Source organism: Pecten maximus, chromosome 1 (assembly GCF_902652985.1).
Source record: "Pecten maximus chromosome 1, xPecMax1.1, whole genome shotgun sequence".
NCBI lineage: Eukaryota > Metazoa > Mollusca > Bivalvia > Pectinida > Pectinidae > Pecten > Pecten maximus.
In genome coordinates this window covers 44,406,522-44,420,149 of record NC_047015.1, presented here as the reverse complement: position 1 = coordinate 44,420,149, position 13,628 = coordinate 44,406,522, and the positions used below count along the sequence as shown (strand labels likewise).

General features: G+C 39.9%; 1 protein-coding gene across 1 annotated transcript in view; it reads right to left on the bottom strand.

Annotated features, from left to right (window-relative positions):
- LOC117334618 overlaps nt 1–1,404 on the bottom strand; it is a 73,511-nt gene extending 72,107 nt beyond the window's left edge. The window contains exon 1 of the mRNA XM_033894323.1: nt 772–1,404. The gene's annotated coding sequence lies outside the window, so the exon portion shown is untranslated. The remainder of the gene's footprint in view (nt 1–771) is intronic.
- Nucleotides 1,405–13,628: the final 12,224 nt, after the last annotated feature.

Below are 13,628 nucleotides of genomic sequence, written 5' to 3'. Positions count from 1 at the left end.
CACCGATACTATTGTTTACAATGTAGTGATGGTAACATCCCGTCACTAATACTATTGTATACAATGTAGTGATGGTAACATCCCGTCACCAGTACTATTGTATACAATGTAGTGATGGTAACATCCCGTCAACAGTATTGTTCAATTCATATATAAGCTTTGATATCCTTGACCTCTGGGATAGTTGTATATAATAAAAGTTTGTTTGATTCGAAATAGCTTGATAGGTATTTTTCCATATGCATCTCGGTTCCCCAACTAATCAGGATATATTTTTTTTTATTAAAATTTCTTTAGAAAGTATTGATGACTCACCAAATAAGAAGCATTTCTACATACAACTGTAATTATCCCAATAGTTGGAACACATCAACATATCATCGAGTCAAATCTGTAGACAATTTATGTGGAGGCCAACAACAGAAATTCAATAGCAGCAATTGTTCCCCCTTTCGTTGCCCTATGTGTGATGGTATACGGGCTATTCTTATGATGAGACATATTTTTGAACAAAAAACAGCAATGTATAAATATATATATATCAATAATGGGGGACAAACCGGGGAACCTCAATATCATCTTACTCTATGATTGACTTTCGGTTGTATTTAATCCGTGAAATCGATTAACATAGTGGCGGTATGGGGGGCTGTGGATACTTCGAACCGTAGTAATAGACATGGTCGCATAACATGTTGTGACGAACATACTAGCTTTAACAAACAAAGATACAAGTGAATTTGCAGGACAAACATTGGATACGAGCCTTACCTTAGGTCTGCATGGCGCTAAAGGCACTGGCTAGGAGTCTTAACGCGACACTGTGCTTAGTTCTTATCCAGGCTAAACATGTCCAATCGTATTCTAGGAAAGCAGTGGTCAGTCAGTAACTATTGTCTGGTCAACCCTGTCACAGATAAATCCTCATCCACATCGATTGTTCACACGGCGGAGATCAAATGCTACACATAAATAAAACGTGTGGTAACACAGTCACTGTGTATCGTCAACAGCAGCCTCCAACAGTTGTGACATCTATGTAGAAAATGTGTGTAGGGTTGTCGGATATTGTCAACGGTTATCTCTTGCTTATGCCAATTAGACGAAGTATTGATATTTTTGAAAAACACGAGAAAACCTATCGACCTTATTTAGCTATTAATCCTTGTGTTGTTATAACTTGGTATAAGCAGGAACGCCGACGGCGTACTCCAGACTGCTCAGCGCTCGGTGATACTGGTCGCCCAGGCTTGGAACCAGTGCCTGCTGCTTGTCAAACAGCCGGGCCGCGTGCTGATTTGCCGATTCTAATGGTGATGTATGCAACATTCTGGAATTTCACACCCAAGCTCACAAAGCAATGTCATTTCTCCCAGTAAGTGAAGCGTTAATATTTGATGATTAATTAATAATCATCAACATCTAAAACGTAAATGCTGAGATGCAAATAAATTCGTCTGTGGTGATTGTGGTGTACTCGTGTTGCAAACACCAGTGAAATTATAGCATTCTTGTTCGGCGGGGACATGTGACCTGATGACCAGGCTTGCAGTCTGTTCGATAGGTCATTGTATATGGTGGTCAGTTAATGTCCATCACGCGCTCTCAATAATGCAGCAATGGTTCCCCAATGTTCACGTAAAATAATAGAACCTTTATTTGAAAATAAATCTACACACATTTCAAGTGGTGTTAGGGACCATTATTGGATGTATATTGGCAATATATTTCCCCAATTAATGACATTTTTACAGTCAACTGGTTGTTCATGGAACAACCCTTAACAACATTTGAAAGCCAGTTATTCTTATCTTTTGTTTTTATCTTGCAAGGATATGTAAGCAACCCCAAATGCTCAATCCTTATGTGACACGAACAACGCCTCAAGGAGTCTTATAAATAATTGTCAGTTTCTATATTTGTCCTGCATACTCAATGTGCCGTTTGGATGACAGATTTTGCAATTAGTATGTCGATAACACAATTTGTGAGCGTGCATAACGTGACATTTCAAAATAGTCGTCCTTTAAGGAGATTAGGAAACGAAATATGATTTCAGATTAAAATTGATAGTCAATTTTAGAGCTTAATCATTCGAAGATACGCAAAATTCTTTTTGAAATCTAGCTAAATTATGACAGGAAAATGTATCATATTTTCTTATTTCAATACAAATCATACTTCATATATAATCACCTTTTGTTGGATGTTGAGATACTACACACGTACAGGTATGATGACCGGGCATTAATTAAACCTACCTCTCATTTCTTGTTGTTGTCCTTTGTATTGATAAAAAGCTCAGTGTTTTGCCCTAGGGTATTAACAATGTAGTATGTATCGCTATTTAGGTCAGTGTGTGTCCTTGACGGTGTGGTATGTATCGCTTTTAGGTCAGTGTGTCCTTGACGACGTGGTATTATCGCTATTTAGGTCAGTGTGTCCTTGACGATGTGGTATGTATCGCTATTTAGGTCAGAGTGTATATTAATAATTTGGTATGTATCGCTATTTAGGTCAGTGTGTCCTTGACGATATGGTATGTATTACTATTTAGGTCAGTGTGTCCTTGACGATGTGGTATTATCGCTATTTAGGTCAGTGTGTGTCCTTGACAGTGTGGTATGTATCACTATTTAGGTCAGTGTGTGTCCTTGACAATGTGGTATGTATCACTATTTAGGTCAGTGTGGCCTTGACGATGTGGTATGCATCACTATTTAGTTCAGTGTGTCCTTGACGATGTGGTATGCATCACTATTTAGTTCAGTGTGTCCTTGACGATGTGGTATGTATAGGCATTTAGGTCAGTGTGTCCTTGACGATGTGGTATGTATCGCTATTTAGGTCAGTGTGTGTCCTTGACGATGTGGAATGTATCGCTATTTAGGTCAGTGTGTCCTTGACGATGTGGAATATATCGCTATTTAGGTCAGTGTGTGTTCTTGAAGATGTGGAATGTATCGCTATTTAGGTCAGAGTATGTACTTGACGATGTGGTATGTATCACTATTTAGGTCAGTGTGTGTCCTTGACGATGTGAAATGTATCGCTATTTAGGTCAGTGTGTGTCCTTGACGATGTGGTATGTATCGCTATTTAGGTCAGTGTGTGTCCTTGGCGGTGTGGTATGTATCGCTATTTAGGTCAGTGTGTCCTTGACGGTGTGGTATGTATCGCTATTTAGGTCAGTGTGTCCTTGACGACGTGGTATTATCGCTATTTAGGTCAGTGTGTGTCCTTGACGGTGTGGTATGTATCGCTATTTAGGTCAGTGTGTCCTTGGCGGTGTGGTATGTATCGCTATTTAGGTCAGTGTGTCCTTGACGGTGTGGTATGTATCGCTATTTAGGTCAGTGTGTCCTTGACGGTGTGGTATGTATCGCTATTTAGGTCAGTGTGTCCTTGACGGTGTGGTATGTATCGCTATTTAGGTCAGTGTGTCCTTGACGGTGTGGTATGTATCGCTATTTAGGTCAGTGTGTCCTTGACGGTGTGGTATGTATCGCTATTTAGGTCAGTGTGTGTCCTTGACGATGTGGTATGTATCGCTATTTAGGTCAGTGTGTCCTTGACGATGTGGTATGTATCGCTTTTAGGTCAGTGTGTCCTTGACGATGTGGAATGTATCGCTATTTAGGTCAGTGTGTGTCCTTGACGATGTGGTATTATCGCTATTTAGGTCAGTGTATCCTTGACGGTGTGGTATGTATCGCTTTTAGGTCAGTGTGTCCTTGACGATGTGGTATTATCGCTATTTAGGTCAGTGTGTGTCCTTGACGATGTGGTATTATCGCTATTTAGGTCAGTGTGTGTCCTTGACGATGTGGTATGTATCGCTATTTAGGTCAGAGTGTATATTAATAATTTGGTATGTATCGCTATTTAGGTCAGTGTGTGTCCTTGACAGTGTGGTATGTATCACTATTTAGGTCAGTGTGTCCTTGACAATGTGGTATGTATCACTATTTAGGTCAGTGTGGCCTTGACGATGTGGTATGCATCACTATTTAGTTCAGTGTGTCCTTGACGATGTGGTATGCATCACTATTTAGTTCAGTGTGTCCTTGACGATGTGGTATGTATAGGCATTTAGGTCAGTGTGTCCTTGACGATGTGGAATGTATCGCTATTTAGGTCAGTGTGTGTCCTTGACGATGTGGAATGTATCGCTATTTAGGTCAGTGTGTGTCCTTGACGATGTGGAATATATCGCTATTTAGGTCAGTGTGTGTTCTTGAAGATGTGGAATGTATCGCTATTTAGGTCAGAGTATGTACTTGACGATGTGGTATGTATCACTATTTAGGTCAGTGTGTGTCCTTGACGATGTGAAATGTATCGCTATTTAGGTCAGAGTATGTACTTGACGATGTGGTATGTATCACTATTTAGGTCAGAGTATGTACTTGACGACGTGGTATGTATCGCTATTTAGGTCAGTGTGTGTCCTTGACGATGTGGAATGTATCGCTATTTAGGTCAGTGTGTCCTTGACGGTGTGGTATGTATCACTATTTAGGTCAGTGTATCCTTGACGATGTGGTATGTATCACTATTCAGGTCAGTGTGTGTCCTTGACGATGTGGTATGTATCGCTATTTAGGTCAGTGTGTGTACTTGACGATGTGGTATGTATCGCTATTTAGGTCAGTGTGTGTACTTGACGATGTGGTATGTATCGCTATTTAGGTCAGTGTGTGTCCTTGACGATGTGGAATGTATCGCTATTTAGGTCAGTGTGTGTCCTTGACGATGTGGAATGTATCGCTATTTAGGTCAGTGTGTGTCCTTGACGATGTGGAATGTATCGCTATTTAGGTCAGTGTGTGTCCTTGACGATGTGAAATGTATCGCTATTTAGGTCAGAGTGTGTCCTTGACGGTGTCGTATGTATCACTATTTAGGTCAGTGTGTGTCCTTGACGGTGCCGTATGTATCACTATTCAGGTCAGTGTGTGTCCTTGACGATGTGGTATGTATCACTATTCAGGTCAGTGTGTGTCCTTGACGATGTGGTATGTATCACTATTCAGGTCAGTGTGTGTCCTTGACGATGTGAATTGTATCGCTATTTAGGTCAGTGTGTGTCCTTGACGACGTGGTATGTATCGCTATTTAGGTCAGAGTGTGTTTGATATTTATATCCTCGATCATACAGGTTTTTGTCATTAACAAATCACACCGTCGTGTTTATAACCACACATTAGATAACAGTTGTGATAGCAATCCTCGATGACTCGAGAAAACGGAAGAATGGCGTTAGTTTAAACCTACTCTATTGAAGTAATTCATTATTTCACAGACAACATAAAGGTACAATATGGTATAAAAGGAAAAAATAAAGACGTGTCTAAGACATTCAAGATGGACAGCGTTTATAAGATTGATGACAAAATTTAACAAGAGGTCCAAGGGCCTTAACGGTCATTGAACACTAAAGACCCTTGTATTATTGTAGTATGTACATACTCAGTAACACGTATAGTGATACGGTAAGCCATGTCATGACTGCCATATTGGATATCGGACCCACTCGAAAAATAGCAACAGTAAGCCTGGACTATCTAAGGATCATTTAAGGTAAGTTAGAGCTGAATCTCGCTAGTGGAACTCGAGAAGAAATTTGAAATATGTGTTGAGCAGGAAAACCATGATTGCGCAATCACGTTACGAAATGGCCGCCATGTCAAATTTTTTTATGCGGTTGAAAAATAACAAAACTTTGTTGGCTCTCCTTCCTTGACATCCCAACCGATTTCCAGCTTGATGGCAACAGTTGAACTGGAGAAGAAGTTTAAAATGTGTTTTTCAAGATAACTGCAATGATGGTCATCTTGGATTTTCGACCGACCCGTTAATAACAACACTTTCTCATAATTATCTCAGGATCATTTCAGGCAAGTTAGAAGTCGCTCCCAGCGCTGGAACTTGAGAAGAAGTTTGAAATGTGAAAAATTTACGCACGGCAGACGACGACGGACGAAGCACGATGACTATAGGTAATTCTGAACCTTCTTGTCAGATGATCTAACGATGGAAATACATGTAATGAAATAGTTTCAACGAGAAGAAGGGAGGAGAGACGGCTTAGAGAAGGGGAAATATTAGGTAGGAAGGAAGGAAAGAAGGAAAGAGGTGTGTAGAGTTTTGATTTAAGTGTAACTTTCAACATTATAATACGCTATGGTTAAGAACCTATTTGTTTTAAGTATGTAGTTCTGCACTGCTAGGAAGATAACCTTATTTCCGTGTACAAGTAGTGTCTCGATCCCAACGAGCGTTAGATCTAATGTGATATTGTAAGGTAATGAATGTAAATAACGTCTTCTAGTTTCGTTGTACCTGATGCTTTCTAAAAGAGACAATATTTTGTTAAATAAGTTGTTGAGGGAACTACATTCCATACTTAGTCAAGCATGATAAAGGTCGGGTTTTCAGCAGAGTTGATTTCCCATAGGGGTCGGCCTAAAGAATTTCTACCCTTAAAGACCACTCATCGATACATTGCTTTGTGCCATCAAAGTGGGTTTCCGTTGCTTTATATTGAACACATATTAATCGATGACGCACTTGCCTAATTGACTAATTACGTGACTAGATAACTAAAGTAAGAACGCAGATTGTCACAAAACATAAAAAATGTTATCATTCTAACGAAATTTGAAAGTTTTTATCAAAACTAAATACCAAAATACTAAAACACTAAATATGATATGATATTTATTTTTAAGCATTTTATAAAAAGAGTTATTTTTGTGAACAATTGAGCGTACAGAGAGCTGTATTACTTACACTAGCCCTGCCCAAAGATAAAAACTTTACCATTTGTGCAAAGTGTTAATTTTTAGCTCACCTGCCCGAAGGGCAAGTGAGCTTATGCCATGGTGCGGCGTCCGTCGTCCGTCCGGCCGTCCGGCCGTCTGTCCGGCCGTCCGTCCGGCGTCAACTTTTCATTTAAACAACTTCTTCTCAATAACCAAAAGGCCTAGGGACTTGATATTGGACCTGTAGCATGCTGGGGTGAAGGGCTACCAAGTTTGTTCAAATAAATGACCCTGACCTTCATTCAAGGTCACATGGGTCAAAAAGGCTATAATCTTCAAACAACTTCTTCTCAATAACCAAGAGATCCAGGAACTTGATATTAGGCCTGTAGCATGCTGGGGTGAAGGGCTACTAAGTTTGTTCAAATAAATGACCTTGACCTTCATTCAAGGTCACATGGATCAAATAGGCTATAATCTTCAAACAACTTCTTCTTGATAACTAAGAGGCCAAGGGACCTGATATTAGGCCTGTAGCATGCTGGGGTGAAGGGCTACCAAGTTTGTTCAAATAAATGACCTTGACCTTCATTCAAGGTCACATGGGTCAAAAAGGCTATAATGTTCAAACAACTTCTTCTCAATAACCAAGAGGTCCAGGAACTTGATATTAGGCCTGTGGCATGCTGTGGTGAAGGGCTACCAAGTTTGTTCAAATAAATGACCTTGACCTTCATTCAGGGTCACATGGGTCAAAAAGGCTATAATCTTCAAACAACTTCTTCTCAATAACCAAGATGCCAAGGGACTTGATATTAGGCCTGTAGCATGCTGGGGTGAAGGGCTACCAAGTTGTTCAAATAAATGACCTTGACCTTCATTCAAGGTCGCATGGTTCAAAAAGGCTATAATCTTCAAACGTCTTCTCCTCAATAACCAAGATGCCCAGGGACTTGATATTAGGCCTGTAGCATGCTGGGGTGAAGGGCTACCAAGTTTGTTCAAATAAATTACCTTGACTTTCATTCAATGTCACATGCGTCAAATAGGCTATAATCTTCAAAAGACTTCCTCTCAATAACCAAGAGGCCCAGGAACCTGATATTAGGCCTGTGGCATGCTGGGGTGAAGGGCTACCAAGTTTGTTCAACTGAATGACATTGACCTACATTCAAGGTCACAGGGTTGAAATATTTTTAAATCTTGCCATAGCCAAAAGTCACCAAGACCTGATATTCTGCCAATAGTATGCTGGAATGAAGGACTAGAATATTTATTGACATGAATAAATCTAGCTTACTCTGATATTTGAATAAATTGGTTATCGGCATAGTATCTGTAGAAATAACTTCAATCAACTGCAAATTTGCTGTATAGCCAGGTGAGCGATACAGGCCCATTGGGCCTCTTGTTGGCCTTGATGTGTGTCACCCCAATCACTTGTTGAACGATAGCGGACATTTTGCCATTGAACATTAAGGGGTAGGATTAACTTAAATTGCTATTCTAAGTTAAATGAAATGGTTAAAGCAATTTAAATTACATAATCTTAAGGAAAATAGTATTTTTGTCAGTTCTGCCATCCTCCATACATATTTGACCAATCATATTGAAGATTTTGAATGAATATTTCGAAATTTTCCACTCGTTCGTACTTCGCGCTCGTGAAATATATGTTATATTCAACGGGAACCATTCAATATCCTCTATATATTATTTGATCGACTGCGACTTCTTGCAACAGCGCTTCTATGTTATTTATAAAATCGCGTCTAACGGAGAAAACAGTACCGTTCTCACAATGAGAAATAGGTTGATTGGTGCAGGTTGTGAAGTTAAAATCAAGAATCTGCTAGAAATATAAGACTTCCCCAGCACAATTGGTTGCTTGACGTTTTAAAAGCAGATGGCGATCAAATTACTGATGATCAAGAGAATGGCATGTGTTTAATGAATTATCAGAAACGAAAGTCGCAACCTGAAGATCAAAACGTTGGTGTTGATACGTGGCGGAACATCCCATTATTATCCGTAGAGGATCTATTGTATGGCCAGTCTTCCCACGCAAAATGTACACAAAAGCTCCAGAGAATCTCCCACTGTGGCCAGTAAAAGCGGAAATAGAGCATGGCCTTACCTGATGGTTACATTCTGGACACAGTAGGACCTTTTCCTAGAAGCAATAATGATGTGAAGATTACAAAAGCCGTCATTGATAGTCTCTACAGGTTGGAGAAAGATGACAAGCTCGTTGTTGAACAAGGGTTTAAGCATGTTTTTTTTCATATTTGGAATAACGTGATTTGACAACAAAGATGCCGTCTTATCTAAAACCGTGGGAGACTCAACATGACGACCTACGAGCTAAAATTGATAGAACCATAACTAAATCCAGGTGGATAGTGGGGTCATATCACGGACGATTCTAGCAATGGCTGTTTTTCAAAACACAACTTGACTCCAAATATTTCATTGATGCCATCGAGACATTCTTTTGAATAGTCTGTCTCAATGGAATCCGAGGGCCCATATATGTTAGAACACCAGAGCGCGGCGCAAAGGATAGGGGCTGGCTGGCTGAAAAAATGAAAACACTCCTTAGTATTCACAACACCTTAGCTCAGTATTGGAAAGATGAGCAAGTTCTTACCACAAAGGCCAAGGAACTATTTGTCAAACTAGATGCAATTGAGGATAATTGTGAATTCCCAAAGTTAGACATGGAATAACTTTGGACAATATTCTGTTGCACATACCAAACGTCACTGTCAGCTGGCTACATCAGTGAGCACCTCAGAGAATATGGTGACTACGAGATCTGGATCTATCGGCACTCACGGGACATTGCACAACATCGGATGCACTCGAGGCATAGGTGCAGTGAAAACTACAATGTTTGGATCCAGCATGGCCGCTCCGACACCGTCAATCCCGTAAAAGATTAATATTGCAAGTGTCCTACTGGACAGAGAATCATGGGACCATGTATCAAGTATCCTATACTATTTCTACAGGCACTTGGAAACCAGTAAGCCTTTGCATCCAAAAGTCAGAAGGTTTATGACAAACCTCAAGTAATGCATATTACGCTACCAACCGCCATCTTTCATGTATTAGGTATGGTCGACTTGACCAATTAGAACTACGACGTAGACCAACACTGGCCTGGCCTATATTGGATTCCAGATTATGTGGTTTAATGTGTAAATCAACATAAATCTATCATGTAGCGTTCTTGTCAGAAAATTGATTCAGCAGTTGTAAGAACATTTAATATTTGTGGTTATCAGGGGAAATGACGGCCATTTTAAAAGTGAAAATTTCATTTTAGTGGGTAATTAGTTTAGATGTCAATCCCTGTGTACTAATAAAACCAAGTATAAACATTTTATTCCAGTTCACTTTACAATATTTCAATGCAAAACAGATTTCCCCCTATGCTCGTTTTTCTTTTAAAAGCAACATAGCAATATTGTCAATCAATTTTAAGTACTTTGCACAAAACTCCTAATTACTATTTTTGGCAAATTATTTTGTACTGTTTAAAGATGTTTTCTTGCATATCATTACGAATTGACTGCAATAGGAATACAAAAAAGAGCATGATTTTACTCAGATCGATCAATTTTATCTCCTGTTCCTAATTTATTAAAGAATGTAATTTCTTGCTTTACATATATGATATCTGACATGATATTATCAACATGTTCATATTTAGTTTTCTCAAAAGAAATGAAGAAATGATATTGTAGCATTTTAACAAAAAAATACCCCACTTTTTCATGTTTGGCACAAAATGGGCACTATATTCTTGCGTATATACATGTTTGAACTTAAATGCCTATGTGTAAACGTAGGACTGTATAGGCTATAGGCTACCCATAGCGCATACACGCTATCTTATTTGTTTCTTATGCCGCTTTGAAACCTGGCCTTAAGGTTCCAAAATTGTAATAAATAATGATATTCCTCGTCAATTTCGTTTATCAGTGTGTCATTTAAGAAGAGAAATAGATGGGTTTGATCTAACATCAGATGGAGGTATGTTCCTTTGGTCTGGGGTGGAGGGTAAGAATGCTTATAAAAGGCAGTCTTACTTAGAATCGGATTAATGAATGTGTGATCCGAGTTCCTTGTTTTATACGAGACAGTGCTAGGAATCAGATTAGATAAGTATGAAGGTGTATATTGAAAGAATATTTTCTGAAATTGAATAACTTTTTTGTTTTGTCTACGACCAAATAAACTGGTCTATCCTGCTTCATGAGACAATTTATCAATGCTTGTTAACTTTGTTACTTCAGTCACTGTGTGAGCGGCTTCAATATAAAGACTTTCTAGGGTTTCTTGTCTGTCTGTTTTTGTTTTTTGTTTTGTTTCATTCTTTCGGTATGTTTCACTAGACAATATCACCATACCCAAGAAGTGGTCTTATAAAAGAAAAAAACCATTTGTATGTCGTTTGAAGCAGTCTATTTTTGGTTCAGTTAATTTAGTGCCAAGGCCTTTCGGCCCATAGGTGCCAATAACAGCATGTGATTTTGGTAAAGGTAAAAATCAACGCGCCACAATAAACAAATTCCTTTTACCATCAGATAGATAAAATGTTAACATATTTTCGTTATAAAACATTAATTTCTTACTCTGAAATTTTGAAATTTAACTGGAAAGATCAAGAAAAATTATTTTGTGTGTGTATCTATAGACCGTTGACAGTAACGAGAGCTTGTTGTTTATGGAGCGTCATTCGGTACAGCTGTAATTCTGTACACTAATACACTGATTTGTCATCAGGTTTATTCCTAAAGAATAGGGAAGAAAATAAAATACTGTTAACTATATAGCCAAAGAAGATTTTATATTCGTTTAATATTAAATACAAGGTATATCAAGTCTTTTTTTTTTGTTGTTGTTGTTTTTCTTGTTTTTGTTTTGTTTTTGTAAACGAGCATCTTATCTTAAATTAGGTGAAAATGAACAAAATTCTGTTTATTTCAAAATAATATTTCATTATTTGAAAGCATTTGAAAACTATTTCAATGGCCCCCCCCCCCCCCCCCCCACCCCCCCCCCCCCCCCCCCCCCCCCCCACCCCCCCCCCCCCCCCCCCCCCCCCCCGCCCCCAAAAAAATACCTTGTTTTAGAACTTGGTTCTGATAACTAGAATATGTAATTTGTATAAATACGTGGTGATGTAAAACTAAGAGCATGTGGAGATGGAGGAGTACGGGAAAAGGTTAGGAGGATGTGTAGGGGAGAGAGTCTGCGAGGAAGATTGAGACGGAATGTGTAGGGGAGAGAGTCTGCGAGGAAGATTGAGACGGAATGTGTAGGGGAGAGAGTCCTGGCGAGGAAGATGGAGCACAAGAATGTGTAGGTGGAGGAAAGTGCTGTGAGGAAGAGTTGAGAACGGAATGTGTAGGGGAGAGAGTCTGTGCGAGAAGATTGAGACGGAATGTGTAGGGGAGAGAGTCTGTGAGGAAGATTGAGACGAATGTGTAGGGGAGAGAGTCTGTGAGGAAGATTGAGACGGAATGTGTAGGGGAGAGAGTCTGTGAGGAAGATTGAGACGGAATGTGTAGGGAGAGAGTCTGTGAGGAAGATTGAGACGGAATGTGTAGGGAGAGAGTCTGTGAGGAAGATTGAGACGGAATGTGTAGGGTAGAGAGTCTGCGAGGAAGATTGAGACGGAATGTGTAGGGGAGAAAGTCTGTGAGGAAGATTGCGACAGAATGTGTAGGGGAGAGAGTCTGTGAGGAAGATTGAGACGGAATGTGTAGGGGAGAGAGTCTGTGAGGAAGATTGAGACGGAATGTGTAGGGGAGAGAGTCTGTGAGGAAGATTGAGACAGAATGTGTAGGGGAGAGAGTCTGTGAGGAAGATTGAGACGGAATGTGTAGGGGAGAGAGTCTGTGAGGAAGATTGAGACGGAATGTGTAGGGGAGAGAGCCTGTGAGGAAGATTGAGACAGAATGTGTAGGGGAGAGAGTCTGTGAGGAAGATTGAGACGGAATGTGTAGGGGAGAGAGTCTGTGAGGAAGATTGAGACGGAATGTGTAGGGAGAGAGTCTGTGAGGAAGATTGAGACAGAATGTGTAGGGGAGAGAGTCTGTGAGGAAGATTGAGACGGAATGTGTAGGGGAGAGAGTCTGTGAGGAAGATTGAGACGGAATGTGTAGGGGAGAAAGTCTGTGAGGAAGATTGAGACGGAATGTGTAGGGAGAGAGTCTGCAAGGAAGATTGAGGCAGAATGTGTACGGAGAGAGTCTGTGAGGAAGATTGAGACGGAATGTGTAGGGAGAGAGTCTGCGAGGAAGATTGAGACGGAATGTGTAGGGAGAGAGTCTGCAAGGAAGATTGAGGCAGAATGTGTACGGAGAGAGTCTGTGAGGAAGATTGAGACGGAATGTGTAGGGAGAAAGTCTGCGAGGAAGATTGGGACAGAATGTGTAGGGGAGAGAGTCTGTGAGGAAGATTGAGACAGAATGTGTAGGGGAGAGAGTCTGCAAGGAAGATTGAGGCAGAATGTGTACGGAGAGAGTCTGTGAGGAAGATTGAGACGGAATGTGAAGTGGGAAAAGTGCAAGAAGTTGAGGGAAAAGTGCAAGAAGTTGAGGGAGTATAATCTTATAAATAATTCTTAATTCTGATAATTTTGGAAAGTAGAGGATCTATAAAGTTAAATCTTTCGCAACCGATAAAACATCCGTCATAACTATCAAAACGTCCCGGGAAAATCTCCAGATTCTGAACTTATATTTCTGTCTCGGGATGAAGCCTTTTCTGTAACACTTGCCAACATGCCCTACAGACAAACTAATGGTGTAGTCTCCGTTGTATGTTGTCTATTAATACGTTTAT